The sequence below is a fragment of the Rhinolophus sinicus genome, chromosome 2 (genome assembly GCF_057876585.1).
Source record: "Rhinolophus sinicus isolate RSI-liver-muscle chromosome 2, RSI-T2T, whole genome shotgun sequence".
Taxonomy (NCBI): Eukaryota; Metazoa; Chordata; class Mammalia; order Chiroptera; family Rhinolophidae; genus Rhinolophus; species Rhinolophus sinicus.
The window spans coordinates 56,659,729-56,683,164 of record NC_142502.1 but is presented as its reverse complement, the minus strand read 5'-3'; the positions used below and the strand labels follow the sequence as shown (position 1 = coordinate 56,683,164).

The 23,436-nt window shown below is 37.9% G+C and overlaps 1 protein-coding gene across 6 annotated transcripts in view; it reads left to right on the top strand.

The window, feature by feature from the left end:
* Positions 1 to 476: 476 nt before the first annotated feature.
* The window catches only part of FUT9 (fucosyltransferase 9), a 172,421-nt gene continuing 149,461 nt past the window's right edge, over positions 477 to 23,436 (top strand). For 3 of the 6 annotated variants that reach the window (XR_012496684.2, XM_074333314.2, XM_074333312.2), the window contains exon 1: positions 1,055 to 1,192. The gene's annotated coding sequence lies outside the window, so the exon portion shown is untranslated. Of the gene's footprint in view, positions 652 to 905; positions 1,193 to 22,057; positions 22,122 to 23,436 lie in introns of those variants that run through there. The other 3 variants (XM_074333316.2, XM_088795551.1, XM_088795549.1) reach the window with 3 other exon arrangements.

The window sequence follows — 23,436 nt, the reverse complement described above, 5'->3', positions numbered from 1 at the left end:
AACCAAGAAAATCCATAATAGGGGCCAATCCTAGAACTAGGGTAAAAACAAAAAGATCTTCAATAAACAGATCTCGAAATATTTCGATTAAACGTGTTAAGTCATATCCTGCTTTTCTAAGACGTTGGGAGAAGAGGAGAATCATAACAGAAGATAATAGAATGCCCCCGTGCCCTTCACACTTACAACCTTCCTAGATAATTGAGAACAAAGTCCCAGGGAATCGGGTCACAGGATTTATTTATTTATTTATCTTTTTACCTTGTTAGATGGTCTACCCGGGCGGCAAACACTGCCACCTCTGCCCAGGCAACAGCTCCAAGGGGCAGGCGATGGTGGCCTGCATTGAGCTCTCTGCTGGCGCCTTCTGCCCGGACACTTTGTGCCAAAAGAGCGCGCAGGGAAGCAGACAGCAATAGGGGGACGACACAGATGTCACGGATGCACAATCTGATTATAATCTGACCAGAAAGGGAAGAGAAGGAGAGCAAGGGCCCGCAGATCCCCAGCTGCGAGCCGCCGCAATGGAGCGGTCGGCGGTGTGTGCGCGCACAGGTGCCTCAGGCCGGTGGCGCTGAGAGCTGTCGCGGCCACCTCTTGGGCTCAGCAACCTCATCAGAGCGCAGAAGCCCCGGCTGCTGCCGAGGCTGGGTAACCCCTGCCAGAGCCTTGGGAGGAAGGGCCCAAGGAAAGGGCGCGAAGGGAGAAAGAGGGGAGGGGAGGTGGGGGAGGGGGAGAGAGACCCAACTCTTCATCAAGAATTTCTCCTTCCGAAGCTCTTCTGGTGGGAACCTTTGATGTGCTCGTGCGCGCCTCTCTCCCTCCCTCCTCTCCACTCTGGGTGATCGTCTCCTTCTCCCCACTCTCTCCTCCACCCCCATTTCTCTCCCCTCCCTCCCTCCTAGCCGCGTGTCTCCTCCCCTCCTCCTCGCCTCCCTCCCCTCCAGCAGCAGCAGCAGTAGCCGCTTTAGCGGATCCGGAGATGGGCAGAGAGCGCGCTCGGCGCTGCAGCTCCGAATTCACCGCCCTCCCCGCCCGCAGCTCCTTGCGTCCCCGCCGCCGCCACAGCCACCTCTGTGTCCCCCGGCTCCAGTCCCGCGCCTAGGACAGCGCCGCCGCCGCCGGGCCCTGCCTGCCGCCTGCGCCGCGCAGCCCTCGCGCGCGCCCGGATGGCGCTTTCCTCTCAGGACCGGTGAGTAGCCCGGAGAGCGCATGGGGTCGGGCGCTACGGCTGGGCGCGGAGAAAACGTCTTTTGCTTTAGGAGGTACCCCAAACCACCTGCTATGATTCTTCTACCTCCAGGCAGGTGGTCTCGGACGAGGACGCTGCTCGGCGGTCCCCCAGGGGTTGTTTGATTTCAACTCCACCTGCTGGCAACCTGAACCCCTCTCCCTCCCGGGCAGCCCTCGGTCCCGCCTCACTTTCCAATTTCGGAGCTCCCACCCTAGCAGCAGCAGTGGATGGCCTCGATCCTCCCGCTACCCCAGACAGGGTCCTCTCTGTCCTCACGGTCCCCCCGTTTCCCCCTTCTGATTTCCCGCTTCTGCCAGACCGAAAACGCCCCCATCTGCCACGCTTCACCCGGTCTCACACTGACAAAGCCTTCTCCACAAAGTCCGCCCCGACCCACCTTCCCTCCTTTTCCAAAGCTTAGCTCGCGAGCCCCCACGGTCCCGCCGTATTCCTTCCCAGAGCCAATGGTCCTCCCAGGGAATTCTGACCTCATTGCCTGCACACGTTGGTGCCTCTCCAGCTTATCTGACAGTCATCTCAGGAAACTGACACAGACACGCGGTGATCCTGGCTTAGGTACAGTTACTTTGTGTGTTTCTCAGCACCTGGGCTGTTTAGGGTATGATCAAGCATGAAAAAAGACAGATTAAAAAAAAAGAAACACCTTTTGCGACTAAACTTTTTTGTTATTGTTGTTTTAAAAACGGTTGTTTTGAACAACCATTTACACCGCTCAGATTCGTTGTGTGCCTTTAGAGGCATCTTAGCCTCATTTAATATAACATAGGAACGCTGCTAACAAGGAACGCCCCTACATACCTGTTCTTCCGGAATCGATCTCGGCTCTAGGTTGAGCAGCATGCACCTGACTGGGTGATGGATCTCCCTCAGCAACAATATCAAAAGCTCAGTAACTCTTGAGGATGAGAAGCTTTTTCTTGAAGGAGACTAGAGTAGCACTAACCTGACCCTTTCAATTTGCAATAAGCCAAAGCCCTTATTTTTCCTTTAGGTTTGGTGGCTAACAGAAGGACATAGTAAGATCAGAAAAGGTATTAAAAGGTACCTGCACTATCTGGATATTTCTGGTGTTGGTAGTACATTAGCATCCAGACAGTCTTTCTGTAGTTTTCTTTGGGCAGCAGCCCTTTTCTTGTGAAACCGTGTTTAACGTTTGGCTTGAGAGAAAAAGGAGTTGTGTTCAGTGAATGAATACGATGAGCAAGGGAGATGAAGGAGTGAGAGAGCACAGGGAGAGACAATTTAAATACTAAAGTTTGTATTCCCGATTCCCCATGTATTGAAATCTTAAAAAGAAAACTACCCTCACACAATTTTTAATTTAGCTTTTAAAAGAACTGATGAAATGGTAACTTCAGCATATTTTACTCCATAGAACCCTTGGCCATAGGGCTGGTGTTCTAAGCAATGAAGAGTATTCAGAAATAAATGTTAGAAACTTTAAAACGTGCTCCATTTGAGTATGTAGTGTGTGAATATAAATTTCCTGGTAATATTATTCTTCTTATTTTAAAGAATTTTGAGGAGATTGGAATTAAATTGTCATTTTTGCTCTCAAAGTTGATGGAGAGAGATGTACATTTCCTCACCTTAAAGGAGCAAGTCTCTGCCTACACAAGAAATAGAGGGAAAGTTAGACAATTATCTAGAGAATTTGTCTAGTGAGCATTGCCTTAAAATCTTGCCTTCTCCAATGTCAAGATATATATTTTTTTAGTTTTGTTTTCAAACTGTATCCAAGCCTTTATTTCTCTTTTTTTGTGTAAAGGTGGGAAGAAATGCAGTGAGCAAGTCACTGACAAGGGATGATTGTAGGTGTATGTAGAGAGCTGCATGTAAAGTCAGGAGGGGCTATGAGTAATGATTTTATTGTTGGTTTTCTAAATTTGGAAATTTTAGTTGACAAAATTAGTGCTTGACTAAGAAGAATATTCAAAACTAAGTATTTAAACTAACAATTACTGCAAATATTCACATTGGTCATACAGGTGCATAGATAATAGGTAAGTTATGAACTGAATCAAAAGATCATTTTTTTCTCTAAATGCTTTTACCCTCTGGATAACAATTGAATGCTTACTATATGCAATATGTCCAACAATAATGCATCTGTATTGGAAAAGATACATCTGGGTTGAACAAAAGGGAAAGCAAAGAGCAATACTGACTTTGATCAATTATTGCCCATAATTGTGTAAATGACGAGTTCAGGACAATACCTCCTCACATAATTATAATTAATGTCAAATTCTATCCAATGTTAGAAATGTCTCATCATTCCTTTTGTAAGTATATATGCTGGTATACATGTAATATTAAAATGGTCTATAAGAATGCAAATAATTTATCTGCCATAAATTATGGCAGGAATTTTTGTTAAGAACTCTTGGTGCGCTGGAACTTGAGAACTGCCTAAATGTAATATTGTTGTCATTATTAAGGCTATGCAAAAACAGCTGAATATAACACTTGGGGAGACAAGGCATACCAATATTTGAATGGCAAATCTTTGGATATCATTAACTTGTATCTTATAATGCTCATAACTATATGCCACCTAGAGGATGGGATAGGTCTAAATTAAATGTTTACAGAGGAAAAGAGTAATTTAAAATTGTGGAAATTATATAGATAATTTCAGAAATAGACTGCAATTAGTTGAATGTTCCATGTGAAACCATTTTTGGCTTGTGAGTGAAAGGGGTGGGTTGAAGAAGGGAAATCAGGCAAGAAGGGAGAAATGAGAGAAAGGATAAAAACCTATGGATACTTGCTTAAATTCTTTACAAAAGTAAAGATAACTAAATGCAGCTTCTGTTACTTTGGTATTTTATAACACCTGTTTTTCCAACTTAAATTTTAAGAAATGTCTCCTTATTGACAGCAATAAAAATACAATTTTTAAAAATAAAGTGATACATTATTTTATTCAATAAAACCCAGGGATTATAGGCAAACTCCAGTTTGTAAACTAACCTAAATAAAATTCTAGACAAACTTAAAAACAAAACCTTGAAAGAGGGAAAACATACATACTCACACACCCTGTTTTATCTAAAATTACAATATTTGATAAAGAGCCAAGTGATTTACCGTCTTACGAAGGCAAGAAGATTCAGTGGAGGAATAACTACATATTTTCATAGTTTACTATATATCTCTCGTACTTTCCTGTTTACATTTATGGAAGGAAGTATTTTTCATTTTTATTGATGTTTGCATTTGCATTTTTATTTATAAATTTACAAGAATTTGTATATTATAAAATGCTTCAAATTTTATGAATTCAAAGTAATCCTCAAATTGTACCTGTACGTATCATACTATTACCTATGTTTACAGATGGCATTGTTTTCTGTCTTTATTCTATACTAGACAGAATATTACAAAAAGCATTCTCAAAGAGTAAATAAGCAAATTAATATTTCAAAACTAGCATGATGATTCAGCCAAAGTTTTACAATACTATTGTCAAAGTCATACTCTCATAAGATCAACTCTCGTGTACAATTAAAATTTCTACAGGAGAGAAACATTTCGATTCTCTGACTTTAACATGGAATTATGGAAAAATCATTTTTATTCACTTAGTTAAGTGAATAAATGGAATGCTTGGCATTCTTAATAGGAGGAATCACAGAATTTAGACATTAATTAAAGGATGTAGAAGGCATTCTAGTTCCATCACTTTTAATAACTTACCCACGGTTCTTAAGTAATTAATAGAGACAATTAGAATCCAGGTCTCCTGACTCCATGCTGCATATCTTTCTATAAAATAAATATCAGTTTCCCCTTTGTTTTATTTTAAAAAGGTAATAAGGGAGAAATATGTTTGGATATTTAAATAAAAATAAAAATGAAATGAAATAAAAATCTGTGCCTTCCTCAGAGAGAATGCTTGGTCTTATAACCATTATAGTTAAAAATAATGTTTTTCTGCTCACTCTTTCCCAAGTTTCTCACTCAAAGCTTGGGAAATATTTTTAAAATTTAACTCTCATTGGTTCACCCAAAAATCCTTACTTTTGCTTAATGTTTTATTATAAATGCGTCAATCATACGGTATCAGTTTCTTTTATGGTAACTGTATACTATGGACACTTCCATTTTTACTTTTAATAGATAGTTCATTGGAAAGTAATCCTCAAAACAGGTTTTGGTTTCTGTAAGCAAAACAGTGGAAATAAACTTATAGTTTCTTATAGTTTCATTTCTCTGCATATTCAATCTTTTTGTCACCACAGAGAAAGTTTGTGTATCTGTGTGTTTTGCTTTTTTTTGTCACCATTGTCTGTGAATAGATTAGGTGGTCAGGGAAGATAAATTTGTTTCACAAATTTCCAATTAAAAATCCTAGCACTTTTAGCTTTCTCTTCACCAGTATCCTGATAGGTCAGTTGAAGCGAATGACTAAATCAATGGAGAACAGTCGTCATTACTGGGTAAAAAACAGACTTTCAAATACATTCTTGGTGATGAGGGCTCATCAGTGTGATTTCACCTAGAAGGAGTAGCATAGTAATATAGGAATAGATTGCTGTCTGTGTGGAAGAAGCCCGCATCGTTGTTTAAGTGTGCCTGGGGTAATGGAAGTTTGGGGACTCTGTGATTTTGGACTGCTGGGTGGCTGCTTCAAAAGCAGGAGAGGAAACTTTGTCTTAGGAAATGGGCTTTTTCAAACCAATTAAGATGCAGCCTTAACTGAAAGGAGAACTACTTCTCTTAATTTGTTTGGAGTGTAATTCAGCCTCCAGTTATTAGGGCCTACTACCTGGCAAGAACTTAAGCGGTATCTACAGACATGAGGATGAATGTGATGTAGATCCTGACCTCAAGCTGCTTCCAGAATAACTGGAGAGACAGATAATGAACAGCTGGCTTTAATCCAGGGCAGCCACCCTGTTACTGAACAAGGGTATCCCGAGAAAAATAAGAAAGACTACAACTTAGTCTTAATACGCCATGCCAAAATGGATGGCCGTATGCCATGACTAAGTTAAGCACAAAAATAATGTGTTTAAAATAGCATATGTTTACTCTAATTTCCATATTAATTTTAACTCTGACAAAATTTTTTGTTTGACAATGCAGGAACCTATGATTATGAAGTAATATAGAATGTCCCATACTGATGAAACCAATGGTTGATTCAATCCTCGTAGGTCATAGGGTAATTTTTTTAAAGTGAATACAACTAATTTTATACTTTTAACAAAAGTTTGAAATACCAAATTTGTCTTTTAAGAAACCTAAATATTTAGGGTACATTCAAAGGAAATGCATAGAAGATGGAGGAAATATAGACAGTGAACAATATATGTAGTATCTATTCAATAGTTAAATGTTTATAAAATGTTTTAACAAAATATATTTCAATTTAAACAGGTAATTTTAAATCTCTGTATCTCATTGACTCTAATAACAAATATTTATTGAGTAGATATATGTGTATGATACAAAGAGACATAGGGCTGTTAATAATAATGATGGCTTCACTGTCTTGACCTATAGGAAACATCTGGGCTATTTCAATAGCCAATCCCTGCTGACTTACATGATCCAGGAACAGCCTGAGATTTTACCCTCTAAGTTAAGCACAAGTAATTGATTTGAGTCCTTGCTTCGGAAGGGCTGCATGAGGACAGTCAATCTGATGTGTCCTGTTTATCCACATCAACATCCTGGTGGTATTTCTCTGCCTCACTGACTGCTAAGCAATAGCTCCAGAAATGGAAATGGGAAAGACAGGCAGAGGTGTTAATAGGTATTTCACATGGGAAATGCAGAAGCTGGGGACGTACCCTGCTATTCCTGATACATTTCTTGTTAAGATTAAGGAGAATGTAGATCAAACCATGGTCAGAGCTGTCTGGCAGGGAATGGCAGATTCAGCAGAGAATTAAATTTAGGACCCTTGCAACAGTTTCCTTGCAAGTTTTGGAGAGCCATTTTTTCATGTAAAACTGAGATGCCACTGGAGCCAGGCAAGCCGAGGGCTTGAATATACCATTTGCTAAGTGAGTCAGTAGGACCCTTGCTTACATAATTAGTCACTGAGTCTGAGTTGATCACCCCAAAATGAAAACAGCAGGCAGACAGTCATAAAACCTCCGTGGGTAAGGAGTTCAATTTTGATAAGAGCTCAGTAGCAAGCTAATAGCTACTTCCCAAAAGATGTATACCTGGTAAGGGTGTACCCTGCATGTTAGGGAGGTGAGCATTCCAAAACCCCAAAGAGCATCTGCAAGTTCAAGGCTGTGTCCCTTTTCCAGAGTCTCCAGTGAGTAGAATTATTAGCCATAGAGACTTGTATCTCACAGATCTCTTACGGATGTGGGGATCCAGATGTGAGAATGTACTGCAGCTTACTGGACAGTTTCAAAGACAGTGTATTGGTTTGGGCCCCAGTCAAAGGATGCTAATTTTTGGATTTGCTGAAATGAAGGTGTATATAGACAGTGAGGCACATACTGTCTCTAGTACCAAAAATTCCTTTAAGATGCTGAGCATCTTTTTTGTTTGGAGTTGAATAGATAGCAGTTTTTTGTTTTGTTTTGTTTTGTTTTGTTTGACTGCAACAGGGATTGACTACTGCAAATCTGCCCATATAATCCCAAGAAAATGTATTTGACAAGCAGAGCCCTGATTTGTCAGGGTTTATCAGCCACCCTGGCTGGTGGAAACATGATAACACCACAGTCTAGGCATTTCTAATAGAAACTTCTGACGTTGTCATCAATAGGGCATCATAATATAGTTAAAGGTTCCTACAGCAGAGGGAAGAGGCACTCATACTGCCCACCTACTGAAGGCAGATTGCAGAGGAATTTAGCTACCCCTGGAGATAGGCTGTAGTAACTTGGGGGGTTACTACAAATGTATATTGGTGACCATGACACATGAATGTGAGCTGGTGTTTGTCCTCAGGAATCAGTGGGCTAGAAAAGAAGGCATTGACACTGTCCAAGATACTATAGAAAATGTTTAGTCTGTGCAATGGATTCAGTTACTTGAGCAGTTGGTGATAATCCATTCTAAGCTTCTAGTTCTCATTCTTTTCAGTAGTCATACTGGGCTGTTCTATTAAAATACTGAATCTTTTACTACCCAGATTCCCTTCAAGTCTGTAATCAGGGCTGTGGTTTCCTTTTTCCCTTCCGGAATTTGATACTGTTTCTGTTGGGCCATCTGGGAAGAAACAGGGTGAAGACTAGAAAGTGATTTACACGTTCCATTTGCACTTCCTTACACATGGCCTTTCCCAATTGTGAGGCACTTAATGGGTGGTGAAAGCATATAACACTTACTGGGTGTTATAAGCATATAACACATTAATTCCTACTATACAATCAGATGTAGAAACAACAAAAATATCACATTAAATTGGCCCAAAGTTGTCCATCTGCAAGATCAGATTAGCTTGCCTTTTCCACTGTAAATTCTTCCTAACTCCCATTAGCTGAATCTGAGTGTTCTGTAGATCCAGGTAACAGGGCAACCTGGGCATCCAAATTCAACATATTTATAAAGTTTGACTCCTCTCCCCTGAAATGATCCAGCATACTTAGGTGGGTGCATACGAGTGTGTCCTTTCGTCCCTGTCAGGGATAGGGATACCTTGGCCTCTACTTATGTTTCACTTTAAATTATAGATCAGGGTAAAGGGGCAGAGAGGAATCAGGAGCAAGAAAAAAGAGAGACTTCATATGTACTCTCAGTTCAAGTAATGTGGCAATGGATTGTGGAATAGCCAAATGAACTTCAAGTATTTTTGGCCCACCCAATACTCTATAGGGGGAAGCAAAGCTCTCATAGCTGGTACTTCAGCCTTGGGAATCCCTGGACTCAAAAACCATCACCACATTGCTTCTTTGCTAAGGGCATCGGATTTGTGACCTCTGACTGACTCGACATTGGCTCACAGGGTGGTGACCGTCTTTAAGGAATTCACCATGGTTTGGGGCATTAGATGCCCCATTGTCTAGAGAGCCTCTCTTAAGCACTTGGTGGTTTTAACAGCAAGGCTGAGGGAGTTTATTTGCACAGTGGTGGTGACCTTAACAATTTATCTAGATTTCTTTGGGTCTCTTTCTCATTCTTCAGTGGGTCATTAATCAGAATTCAAAACTCATTACAGGGCAGTAAGAGCTCAGATACTAGTCAATGCCACATCTCTGGTTTCCCACAGGAGGTTTTCTATCTCAGGGAACTCTTCCCACGAGAGCTAACACTCCCTCACAGCAGCCAGAACCCGCTGTAAAAAAAACTCTGAGAGATTTTACTGTCACTTCCATATGGGTCTAAGTTTGGTATGATGGAATGAAGGAGAGGTTTGGGCATCAGACAACCTATTATTTGCCGTTATTCCTTTACGAGCAATATGCTCCACACCTCCTTCTTTCTATGTGAACCAGTCAAACTTTTAATAACTCGTCTGTTTTCTGTTCATGGAGTTCCCCCTTTCACACTCAATGTATGTGTGCATCTCTCTAACTGTTGTCTCAAATGGGGAGCCGCCTCCTGCTTACCCAGCACTAATCTTACCCAACACTAATCTCACTACGAACTAGTGCTGCAGATCAGAGGCTCGCCATCAGATTGGCAAGGAAGTCCTTCCACCTAGAAGAGAATTAGCTACAGAACAGCGTTTTCGTGACTGTATTTTACTTATTTCTTGTTACTTAGTCTGCAGTGACATCCTCAATTTCTCTTCATTAAGCACCAAAAAATGGAGGACTATTATTAATAGTTGCCCAGTTACTATATAATTTGCTACTATTTCCAGAGACTTCCCTCAAATCCCATTAATGGACCTGTGCGATCCTCATTCTTCCTTTTCTAGAAAGAAAGCCATGTCTCATCCCATGTCAGCATCCCATCCTCATCACCAACGTTATCAAAAACTCTGAAGGGAGTGAGATGTAACTCTGCTTTTAAGCTGCTGTGAAAATCTGACACAGATTCATGGATGCTGGTAGAAGACATTACACTTCTGGATCAGAGATGACGGACACTGTATTATTCACAACAGCAGTAGCAAGAGTATCAACATTTTTGCGTTGGTTCCCAATTTCCACAAGGCAACAGAGAGCAGACCAAATCATATTGAAACATTGTAAGAAAGGGACCCTGAAATGAAGAATGCAAATATTTTATAATGGATGGTAAGCACGCCTCCCTTTGCTCTAGGAGGAGATGCTATTTCTATCTTCCAAGGCTGTTTACTTTACAAATATATTTTTAAAATAGTTAAGACCAAAGCAGCCAGTGCTTCTTTTATAAGATGTGCAGCAATGTGAGAGACCAATGGGAAATTGTTCCCCAACAATGACAAAAGACTTCAATAAATGCTTGTGTTGGTAGGCTCCTTATCTGTGGTATGATATATGTTCATCCTTGTTACTTCCTAATGATGGAATGCTTTAAACATGTGAATCCTGAGGTTAATGAATCCCTCACTAAGACAGAAACCAAGAAAGAAACTTTTACAGCAAATATATTGTATTTAAAATGCATTATTAAACTCTTAATTAGTTATTCCTGACTATGTAGGTTATAGTGTAAGGCAGATCAAAGAATTGAGAATTTTTATGTCGGGAAGTTAAAATTTGAACCTAAACCACAGGATATAAGAATGTCAATTTTGTGTAATTACAGTAGATTTTAAATCAAAACCATTAAACAAAAAATGGTATATATGTATATTTTCTCATGGCCTTAATGTTTCTCTAATACTTAAGAGTTTGAAGGGTGTGTAAATTTTTTCAAATAATCAAAGGAAAAGGGTTCATTGCTGTTTTATTTTGCCTACGTGTAGACTATTCCTTCAAGACTGAGTATAGCTGTCATCTACTCTAATAGGCATCTCCTATACCCCAGGCTAGGAAACATGCCCTTTCTCTATATTGGTAACATGTGCAAGATCATCAGTACCACATTATGCCCTTACACATCACATTGGCCTGATATATTTATGTGTTTCCTCCACTGGATTACTCTGAAATGGGTTGCTTATTAATCTTCTTAACCCTAGTGCCTAGCTCCCCAACTAATGCATGGAGGGTATTCAATGAATCTTTGTAGAGGTGAACTGAAAGTAGCAATGTCCATTAACATTGAACTTACTATGAGATATTATATTTTAGAAAATTATGTCCCATGAGTAATAACTGAATGGAAAATGTATAGAATATTTGAGCTGGAATAATCTTTAAGAGTTTTTAATAACCATTGGTTTAGTTATAGCCATGTAAATATCCAAATTCTGGTACTCCTTCCTACATCTGTGACACCCTGAAGTATTTAAAATGATTTCATATTTATAGCGAAGCCTTGAGATTTTACATAGCTTACATACTTCTAGAAATTGAGAACAGGGTCACAAATTAAATGCAAGGCTTTGTTTAATTATCAAAGTCTGAGAGTCACATATTTATATTATCTAGGGTGGATTTCTCATCTAACCCTAGGTTAGAAATTTCAAAGCCCATGACTTTTCTCCTTTATCAAAGAGGTAGACTGAAGATAAGCATACTTCCCTTTTACCTTTTGGCCTGATGCACAGATGTTTTTACTTTATTTCTTTGTCATAGTATTTTTTCTCTGATGTTCAAATGTCTGCTGCTCATGCAGTTTCTGTCACCCCTCTGCCCTCGTTATTATTGCTGTTATAACCAATGCCGCCAACCCTGAGTCTGGTGCACCTCTCCCGTTCCTTTTCTCCCTAATTTTCTAATTTATTCTGCCTCCTATTTCTTACTTGTGTTCTGAAAACAAAACAGAAAAACATAAACAAGGCTTACTCTAAGTGAAAGCTTCCTTTCTTTCTATGCAGTGAACTTGAAGGATCGGAGGAAATGATGGGCTCTTTGGCTCTTGTTCTGTGTCTGCTGGCTATTCCTGGGTTGAGTGCATCTTCACTTCAATTCAGGGGCTGTGTTTTCCTGGTTTTGTTCCAGAGACACTTTGCAAATAATGAGAATTCTAAATTCTTGAATTTTGACTAATTAATTTTTTTATTATTATTGTCATAATAGAGACAGGTCTTTGGTAACCATTTTGTCTCTGCATTGCCTTTTTACTTTAATAGCAACATTAACAAATGAATGTTTTAGAAGTGATAAAATATATGTGTTATTTAAGATAATAAAAATGTTGGAGTGAATCAGATGCAAGACAGATAAGGTTTTATGGAAAGCATGGAAGGTCAGCAAATGACTGGCTTGTTTGGAGCATGACAGTGGCGAGCTTGCACAACAAAGAAGAAGATGAAAATATTGGACAATGGAACATAAAAATAATGTAAAGAGAAGAGGGGATAAGCAGCAAGTTATAGACTAATAAAGACAAATATTTACCTATGTTATTATAGGGTTCCATGGAAACACTGCATTATACAGAAGAAAAGGATAGGTCTGTAATTAGACATAACTGGGTTAATATTCCCATCTGACTATTTATTAGCTGAGAGACCAAAGTCTAATATTTTAGTATCTCTAAGATTCTTTTTCCCATTATGTAAAAATTTTACAAAATGGTTATGAACATGGAATTAGATAATATGTAGAAATCCGTAAGACACCGAGTAGCACTGTAAGTTCTCATTCAGTAATTATGTTTTCTCCATACTTAATAGTTTGAAATGACATAATCATTTCAGATCGTAAAAAGTGAAATGAGTGTATTTTCCAATTAGATACTTAGCAAGTGACATTCACTCTTTCATGCCGTCAGGAAAATTTTGGAATTTTCAGAATATAATATAGTAATGCAGGAAGTAGCATATAATGAACACAGAATAACTAATAGGAATCATACTTTCCATAACAAAATTAAGTAGAAATATAGAAAATAAATTCTGTACTTTAATCATTAGTGTGGTATAAAATTTTTCCCCAAGAAATGAAACTCATCAACTGAAGGTCTTGTTTTACCTAGATGAGCAAAACTGGAAAGAGTATCCTAACAATAATAAAAGCCAGGTGAACTACAAAATCATAACTTTTCTTGAATCCATAAGAAAACTGAGTTCACAGGGCAAACAAATATCCAGAATTACTCACCCATGGGTAGATCCCTCCATGGAGAAATGGGACATGGGGATGGTGTCATATGCGGCAGAAATCAAAAGAACACCTGGCTACCATACAGGTGGTTAAAAAGAAATCAGCTAAAAGATTAACAAATTACTAAAGGCCAAGTATGGGCTAAAATGACAGTACAGAATCTCTGGTAACCCCTGACACAAGGGGAATTCGAACTCACTCACCAGTGGTTTTATGTGGCCCTCCATCAGGTGCTTATGAGAAATATAGGAAACAGGGTGAGAGGCAAGAGGGAGCTTCTCTCAGTAACGTAGGTGCAAAGTACAGGACTGGCTATCACTGTCAGTAACGCACAACATCCCACTCTTTTCAAACCCCTGCCCCTATTCTAAGCACAAGACAATTCTATAGGAATTTAGTCCAAAGACCAAATTGCACTGAAGCTCTACTTCTAAATATTAGTTCACTGTCCCAAACTAATGGTCTTGGAGTAGACGAGGCATGCCCTATTTCCAGACAAAAATAACTTTCACAAGTTTCCATTGCTTTACACTTGATGTTTAGCATTTAGTAAAAAATGACAAGCTATACAAAAATGTGAGGAAAAAACAGCCCATTGTCAAGAGTCAAAGTGATGGAGAAAACTAGACTCATAAATGACCCCAAGTCTGGAATGATCAGAGAAGGACTTTAATATAACTATTATTAAGGTGTTAAAGGAACTGATGGAACAGGTGGACAACATGAATGAACAGATGGAGAATTTTAGCAGAAAAATGGACACTACTGGAAATATTCAAATGAAGATTCTAGAAATAAAAGGAAATATTATCACAAATCACAACTTCCTTCAATGTCCTTATTAGTAGACTCAATATCTCTGAGAAAAAATCTGTGAACTTGAAGACAGGCCATTAAATATTAGCCAAACTGGAAAAAAAAAAAGATAAAAAGAATAAAAGGAAAACAAAAACAAAAAATCGGAACAGAGCATATAAGAGTTCTGGGATAATAAAAAATGGTTTATTATATATGTAATTTGAATTACAGAAGAAGAGAGAGAACAAAGCAGGAGAAATATTTGAAGATACAGGAGAAACTTTACAAAAACAGGCACTGAGCTAGGTTTTTTCCCAAGAATTTTTTTAAAATAATGAAAGTAATCCAATTACATATTCAAAAAGTCAAGAGAACGCTAAACAAGATAACTAAACAAAGTACACACACACACACACACACACACACACACACACTCACCTCCATGTATCATATTCAAACTACAAAAAAATCAAAGATGAAAAAAGGGAGCAAAAACTGTACTAGGTATGTTAAAAGAGGCTCGTCATGTGGTAGGAATAAAATACCAGACAGAAACATGTATCTATTGGTATCTAAAAATAATTGCAGTTTTTGCCATTATGTTTAACCTTTTAAACCGCAATAACTTTTGCACCACCCTAATACATAAAAACATAAAGAACTCCGGTAGTGGTAAAAATAAATGTAAATATAGAAGATTGTGAAAAGTTTTAATTGCTCTAACAGATAATTGTCTAAATCAACAATAGTGACAATACATTGGAGGTTTGTAACATGTAAAAGTAAAGTGTATTTCAATGATGTCTCAAAAGTTACACACAGTACAATAATAATGATTTCACTTATTTTTAATTTTTTGCCATTTGAAAGTGAGTACATATGTTTGTAAACAAATAACCTAATTTGTGCAAATAACATTTTGCATCATTCCAAAGTGTTGATACACATTATTTCATTTGATTTTCATTATAAAGCCTGTTAACTGGAACAGGCTTTTTAGGATGATTAGTAGATAAGAATATGGTAATTCCAAGAGGTTGCATGATTGCTGGAGGGACTGTGTGCTGGAGCCAGGACTGAAAATCCTATACAGATGCAGCTTACCTCCATGCAGAGTTAGATGGTACTATAGAATATTTGTGAAACAGGGCACTGTTGGCACCCTTACAGTAGAGACCTCCCTATGGCCCTGGCCTCACCTTTCCTTCACCTACCGGTAGCTTAACAATAGATCATCCCCCTGTGTCTTGAGCTCTGGCTGTCCCCTGTCCCACCCAGTTCTCTGTTTTAGAAAATTACCCTGAAGCTTATGATTAATACCCTTAGGTTTATTGATCACAATCTCTACGGTCTAGCTCTTTCCAGCCTACTCCCCTCATTGTTCCTGGGTTGCTGACTCCACCATAGAATCATGTGGCCACAGTGAAGGAGGCTCCATGCAGACGCAGACCCCCCCCCCCCCCCCCAACCATCCTGTAACCTCTGGAGGAATGCCCAAACTTTTCTTTAAAACCCACAAGCTGGCCTGAAAATGGTAAGGCAATTTTTGGAGGTGTTAACCTGCTGCCTTCTCAGACTACCGGTGCTCTGATAATAAATGCTTATTCTATGGCCCAACTCCTTAGTCAGTCTATTGGCTGGGTGGCACAGGCAGCACGAGCCCCGAACTCGTTAGGCCTCCGGTTTCATTTATACCCTAGTAAATTATAAGAAAGTATAACTTTGACCCCATTCAATCTAGTAGTCATTAAAAGCTTAGTTATGCGAATTAACATTTTTGTTGTTGTTGAAAATTGACAATTCTAGGGTAAATGGTCCAAAATTTAGCTACTTCCAGTTGCCAAGCCTACACTGTAAATGGAGGAAGTGGGTCTGGAGTAAGACATTGGATCACGGTGGGAAGTAGAGTAATGGAAGAGAGGGGCCTCGTCGAGACAAGGGTGCCCCTGAAAACAGGTTTTACAGTGAAGGCTGGTTCCCAAAGTGTTCCTTATGGGACAGTGGTAAATGTAGAAATGAAGAGAAAAGCATTTAGAAAATATTATAGGAAGTTGAAAGTAATTTATATCTCTTAAATCTAATAATAGAAAATATAGGCTTATATTTTTGTCTTTTTCATTTATTTTTGTCTAGTAATTTATTTGTAATTATATCGTTCAAAACTATTGCTTCATGAAGGATGGCACATTTAAAAACAGAACTATTGAATCAGTGCAATTAGTCTGAGAAACACTGGTCCTTAGGCATTCAAACTAACTAAAGCAAGACAAATGTAACAGATCTGTAGCCAAACTTGGCCTATGGCTTTCCAATTTCTAATCTTGCCTTTATATATTTTAAATTTGAGACATATGCACCAGGAATGCATTGTTCTCACCTCATCCAGAATTGATTTCACTGAACTATACTTACCATTATGTTTTCAGTCTACTTTGAGCCCCATGGAATATACTGCTGAATGTAAAATAAGGATATTGTGAAAAATCCAGTTCACTACATTATACAGGGTCCTTTTAGAATGATCTGCAGAAGAAATGTTTCTCACACTTTGTTTTTCAGAGGAGTCATACTGATTTTATTACTGATATATTGAATGAGTAATTATCTCTTTCAATGGTTACTAGGAAGCTCCAAAACAAAACAAATTTCTGTCCCTAATAACTATAAAAAGGCTTATGGTATATATATATATATATATATATATATATATATATATATATATATATATATAAATAAATTATATTACTTAATATATGAATGATCTTGATTAATTTCATGTTTCCTACTCTATTTGACCAGATGTTTTTTTTTTTTCTCATAATGCATTTAAATTTGAGGCAAAGTAAAGAAAAACTGTAAATATGATAGGTGGTAGGGAAGGAAGGAAGGAAGGAAAGAAGAGGCAAAGAGGGAGGGAGGAAGGAAGGAATACATATACTCAAATATGCTTGTATATTGCTTATTAAATATCTGAAGAAATCTGAAGTACATTGGTTCTTTATTACACTGTACTCCCCTCGACACCTAGTTGCAAATATTCTGTGAAAATTATAAGTTGGAAATTTCAATGTTAAAAATATATAGAATAGGGGGAAATTTACTATAATTTTCTATACATAAAAGTAGGCGATAAAATTGACCCATGTTTCCTCCATTCAGAATTGGCTGTTCTTAACCAGGTGTGAAAACTAAGAGTCACTTCATTATCTCCGTGTCTATGTGGTCTCATAACGTTTCAGGTACTGATTTAAGCTGGGCTCTGTCTGTAGGCAGGTTGTGTAACTGGAGAGATAACAGCATCCTACTGAGATAATATGCTTTTATTCCTAATGGCAACCTGAGGAGTAGATGAACTGTATATATTATTACAGCAATTGTGAGAAAACTTCAGGCCAGATTTGCATCCTGTTCAACTTGTTACGATAATTTTGTGATTCCCAGAAAGAAGTTTCTATGCTGCCAACCAGGAAAAAAAATCCAACCTATTAAGAAAAATTACATGTGGTTTTCAGCTCTCTAAAAGGGAGCTGAAATTTTGTGTAATTAATTATACCTTATGCAGATAAAAAGAAACTAAGTTTAAAAACAAACCACTTTGCTGGTAAAAGTACGAAAAATATTGAAAGCCTATTTATTATCAGTAGTTTCATAGCCTGTGCTAAGCTTTGTTCTAAGATTTTGAATATACTGGGTTGAATTTCATGAAAGGAAAAGTAATTGTACTTCACCTCCAAGACTTGCTAGGAACTTCTTGATTACTAATTAAAGCTGCTAAGTAGTTGGTGAACTTGTATTGAATAGGAGCCTTTTCCTTGCTGATGAGACAGACTGCCTCTTAAATGGGGTATAGCAATCCATAGATAGAATAAAAATTGCTTATAAAAGAAAATGACTCCTCATTTAGTTGAAACAGCAGGGTTCAGAAAACATACAAGTCACAATTAATTACCTAGCCTGGAAATTGCCCAAATCCCTGGAAACTGTCCAAGGTCAATTTCCCTTCATCCTAAAATTATTCTCCTGAAGCACACAAAAATTTCATTGACTCAGACCGGATATAAATAGCCCAGAATGATAGAAAGTTCATTTTCAAACCAAAAATTTATGCAGATGAGCTATTTTCTTAAATTTGTCTTCCTGATACACTAAAATATAAGCACACATATAAACACTCAAATATACACACACATACATACCTACTTATGCACATGCGACACAAACTGACCAATATATAAATACACATGCAAAAATATTTGCGTGAAAATTCAGTACACATACATACACTTGTAAATATATAACACACATCCATAAATATACACACGAACACATGGAGACACTCACAGATGCATACCTAACTTATTTAAATACTCTAAATTCAGAAAATGTCAATTCTTAAGTTTGCTATAAAGAGAAACACAAAGATTTTCGACTTGGGAGGAGACACCACAGGACAAACAAGAGGACAGGAAAGATAAACCTGATACAGAACTAGTTGAGCAGGGTAAATCTCACCTCTGTTTGTAGTATCTTTTCCAGTATTTTCTTCTTAGTTCCATCTTAGTTTTTGATCTTTGTGGATTCTTCCTACCCTTCAGCTCCTTCCTCAAGCACATCAGCCCTCAGAATGAAGCAGGCCCAGGAGCAGAGGCAATCTTTGCATCTACTTGGGAAGAGGTAGATGTACATCATCATTATAACTGTTATTAAAAGATAATTGTATGTGACATTATGGTTAGGCACTGTAAAACCTTATCATCCACTTAAAACCTGCTTTACCTAGGACATGATATCCAATGTGAAAACAAATCTGCAGAGCAAAAAATATAGAGAAAAATAAATAATAAATCAATACCTAAATGGACTGTAAAGTAATTCACATCGAAGAAGGAACAGTGCATATTCTTACATCATTTGCTTGAATTATTGTCTTTATTCAACGAACGTCTTTTAAACTAGTTTGTGAAAGTACAAGATGAATGCTCTAGATTAGCAAATGAATAAACTGGCATGAATCAATTTGAGATGCAACAGAACAGAAGGGTTTTTTTGATCAGACACTTACTAGTCACAGGGGCAATTTAGTTCTGTGATTAGGAAACTAGCACCTATATCCTCTCACCCTTGCCTCCCTGGACCCAAACCTTGCCCTTACATTGAACCCAGAGTGCTTGTTTCATCAGTTCAACGGAAGTTATCAAAACTCTTAACTGAATGTGAAAAAAGAAAAATCAGCCTTATTTCCTTGTTTTTTTAACTTTTAAGTTTGTAAGAAAGATCTGTTTTGGCAGCAATTGCCCATTACTCACAAAGCAGAAGCATGAGATAAATGGATTGGGAAACTAGAAGGTAGTTTTCCACTAAACCAGTGGCTTAGGTAAGAAGTGATAAGCAAATGACTTAAGAGCTTATAGGCAAATAAGGTACAGTTTTCTAAAAGCTCTTATCAGAGAGAGATGACTAACCATAAACTCAATTAACTCACATGAGGTCATAGAGTTGCTAAACATAAGAAATCTTTATTGGAAATAAAATGATGCATCTTCTCTAATATATTATACCCTTTCTAGAATACCAAGAAGCACTACTACTACCTTAGTGGAAGAGGGAGAAGGAGGAAGTGAGGGAAGAAGGTAGAGAGGGAGCGAGGGACAGGGAAAGAGAGAAAGACAGGGAAAGATTGATTTAATTGAATTGTGTGGAGCATTGAGTGACTAGCATTGGTATGACAAAAGGTGCATAAATACTTTAAAAATATCTTAATCCCTCCTCTATTTCTTTTCTTGGCTCAGTAAATGTCACTGCATTTATGCATGAAGATTTACAGTCTGTTCATTTCATCTCTACCTCCTTTGCCACTCATAACCTATTTCCTCTTTCTTATTTGGTTTCCTTTTTGTCCCTTAATTCATACATCGCCTATGCTTCTAATACATTTAGTTCCTTCCATTTTGAGAAGTCATTTTGGAAATATAGTAACTCACAATTTTACAGATCAATGTAGTAGCATTTACCCAAGAGAACTTCAAAAGTTACCATAATTTTGGGCAGATATAATATGTAAGTGCACGTCTAATCTCTGCAAATGAATACTTATACTTTTAAATTTATTTTATATGTTTTGAACCAAATTCTTTACACTTTGGAATGTAGATCCTGTATAAATACTAAATAGCTTTATATAATAAATATTTTTTTATCTTCAATATGTTCCTTTTAACTAATATTTTCCCTAATTTGGAAAGATTCTGAGCTGATTTCCATGCTGCAAGAATAACAAATTATGAAGAATAAATGCATCTCTAAGATTTGCTACTATAATTAAACAAAACCTACAGCAATGAGAACCTGATACATTGTGTCTATCCATGGATTGCAAAATCATTATTATCCTGAATGGTTATTAGGCATACATGCTAAGTGGTTCACACAAATGACTGTCATTAGAATTACTTTTATACAGCCAAACTAACGCTTTGTTTTTCCTCTTCCTGTTTTGTGAGTGGGGCCATTAGGGTGTTAGGTTCCCCAAATAATATATGTATTTAATCAGGATTATCATTAACACAAACATCATAACATAATATAAAGAAATGCTTCTTCCCTGAATAAAACAAAATCCAGAATCTGAGGTTCACCTGAGTCCCAGATTAAACACCTTAGCTCTGCTTTGTCTGTAGTTTAGGACATCATGGAGATAAGAGAAAGAGATAATCATCATTATCTTCCTTTCTGCTTTTGCAGGAAATTTGTTTTAACCAAACCTGATAGCTGTGCTTCTCAAACTTCAATGTCCATATGAGTCACCTGAAGATAATTGTTAAAATGCAGATTCTTATTCAGTAGGTTTGGGGCAGGACCTGGGATGCCTAACAAACTTGCAGATGAACTGTCACTCTGTGAACTACACTTTCCAGAGAAAGGTTCAATGGAACTTTAAAGGTAGAGGCCATTCTAGTTCAATGGTTCATAACCAGGAGCTTATGAATCTCTTTAGCATTATACACAGGCTTTAGGACGCCATGAGTCCCAATAAATCAAAGCAAACTTTTATATGTATGTGGGTATGAGCATTTTTCTCCTTTCTGAAGAGTGAGTTTGCAGTTCTCCGATTCTGCGAAAGGCCTATGGCCTATTTAACATAATGAATTTAATCCATTCCAATTTTATATGAGTAAACTGAGGTCTAGGGAAGCGAAATTATCTGACTCACAGTTACAAAGCTAGGACTTGCATCTAGATCTCTGGTGCCTAACCCAGGGGCTTGTAATAGTACCAAGACTGTTTTTCAAGCTTTGATTAAAGAGAAAGAAGGTTTAATAATTAAGTGAATGAATGAAATAATGAAGGAGCAAATAAACAAGTGAATATGAACACATTCATGCAAATGAGGATTTTCATTTTTTATTTGGAGGAGAAATTGACAGTATCAATAATATTTAATTATTTTGATATGGAAGAGTATAGAGAAAAGCAAACACTGAAAAAAGGAGAGTAGAGACAACAAATAGAATTTAAAGGTTAACTCCTCAGTTTATCTCTGTGTGCATAAAACTATGCAAATGATCAATCATTAGTCCGTAGTGTGAAAATAATCAATTATTAAATGTTGAAAAAAATCTTTGATCTCCTCTCCAGAGAAATGTAGTAATGAACTATGTCATGTTTTCATTAGCCACTTATGCCTAATTATGAATACAGAATGGCAGAAGTACAGGTTCTTAAAAGCATTACTCCAGTGACAGGTGAGATGAATGGGACAGTAGCTTAATAACGGGTTTATGTAATATCAGTGAAACCTGCATATCAATATTGGCCAAGACTTTAAGCTGGGCTATGATTTCTAAGGTGTTAGGAGTTTCCAGACAGGATAGCTAATTAGGGTCGGTCTAATACAGACACTTGAAACAGATATCTGAGACTTCCATCCTCACCACAGGTGTGTGATGACTTGATCAGAGAGCAGTGCTTCTGTGACTTGCTGAAAGGTCAGTGGACTGTAGGTAAGATATGTAAGATGACAAAGGACACCCTCAGATAAAAAAAATGCAAAATTTATAATCACACGATTTTTAAGAAGGCATGGTTTTCCAATTATGGAATCAAATCAGAAAGAGGAGTAAAGATTTTCAGAGAAAAGATGCAAAAAGGTTGCAGATATAGATAAGAGAAGATCCCCTGTCATATCTAGGTCAGATAAATTCACTACTGTCTTGGAATATGAGAGTAATATTAGAAAACTAAGGACTTCTCAGGCTTCTGTTAGCGGAATGTCTAGCTAAGAAGGCAAATCAACAGACCACTTTTTTATTCTGCTTCTGTCGTGCCGGGAGGCCTGCGGGGTCTCTGGTCCCGCTCCCCACACAAGAATGCAGGATATGGTGAGGCCAAAAAGGAACACCCACGGAGCCATAGGTAGGGGAGTCATACCACTATATTCTCTCTGGCGGCACTATACTCTCACTGGAGGCTGGATCCACACTGTCCGCAAACCGCCATCCAGACTTGCCAGCCCAGCCGCCATCTTCTTGCTAGCCCCCATTCTTCTCTTCCCCTTCTCTCCTCCGTAGCCGCAGCACTTATATTGGCGGCTAATTGGCTAACTGGCTACAGCTGACGGCCAATCAGCCACAGCTGACGGCCATCTACTACCCGAGCCAGCACTCCTCCACGTGAGGCCGAGAGCCTGTAAACTACTTTCTGGGGCTCTGCCCCCACAGCTTCTTTGCCATCATATACCTAAACTATAAAGTTAATTTATAACTTTATATATATATACACATAGATATAGATATATAGATAGATAGATAATAGACATATTATCTATCTGTATATAAATTTATAAATAAAAAATGTGGGAGACTATAAGGAACATATTAAGTAACTCTCTTTAAAACTGCTCTATCGTGTTCAAAAGGTGTTTAAAGAATTTATAAGAGATCTGGCATTGCTAGAGAAGTAATTTTCTTCCAGAATAGTAGCTGGGGCAAAAATGTACGTCCCCCACCAGCTGCCTGAGATCTATTTAAGTTGCAAATTTCACTAGGTCCAACCTACTCTTCACCTTCCGCCAATGGTTTTAATTGCACTCAGGATAGTGTTTGAACAGCTGGAAATGGCCTTGAAACCTGTTCTGATCTGTTTCTTGTTTATGTCCCAAATCTCTTTTCCCACTGCTCCTCAGTTCATATTTGAAGCTTTAGTAATACTGACTCAAAAGGCCTTCTTTGCACCCATCTATATGAAAATGTGTCTCTTCTTTAGCTTAGACTTTCTTTGTACATGGAGCAACCATTTTTGGCCTGGTTCATTAACTCA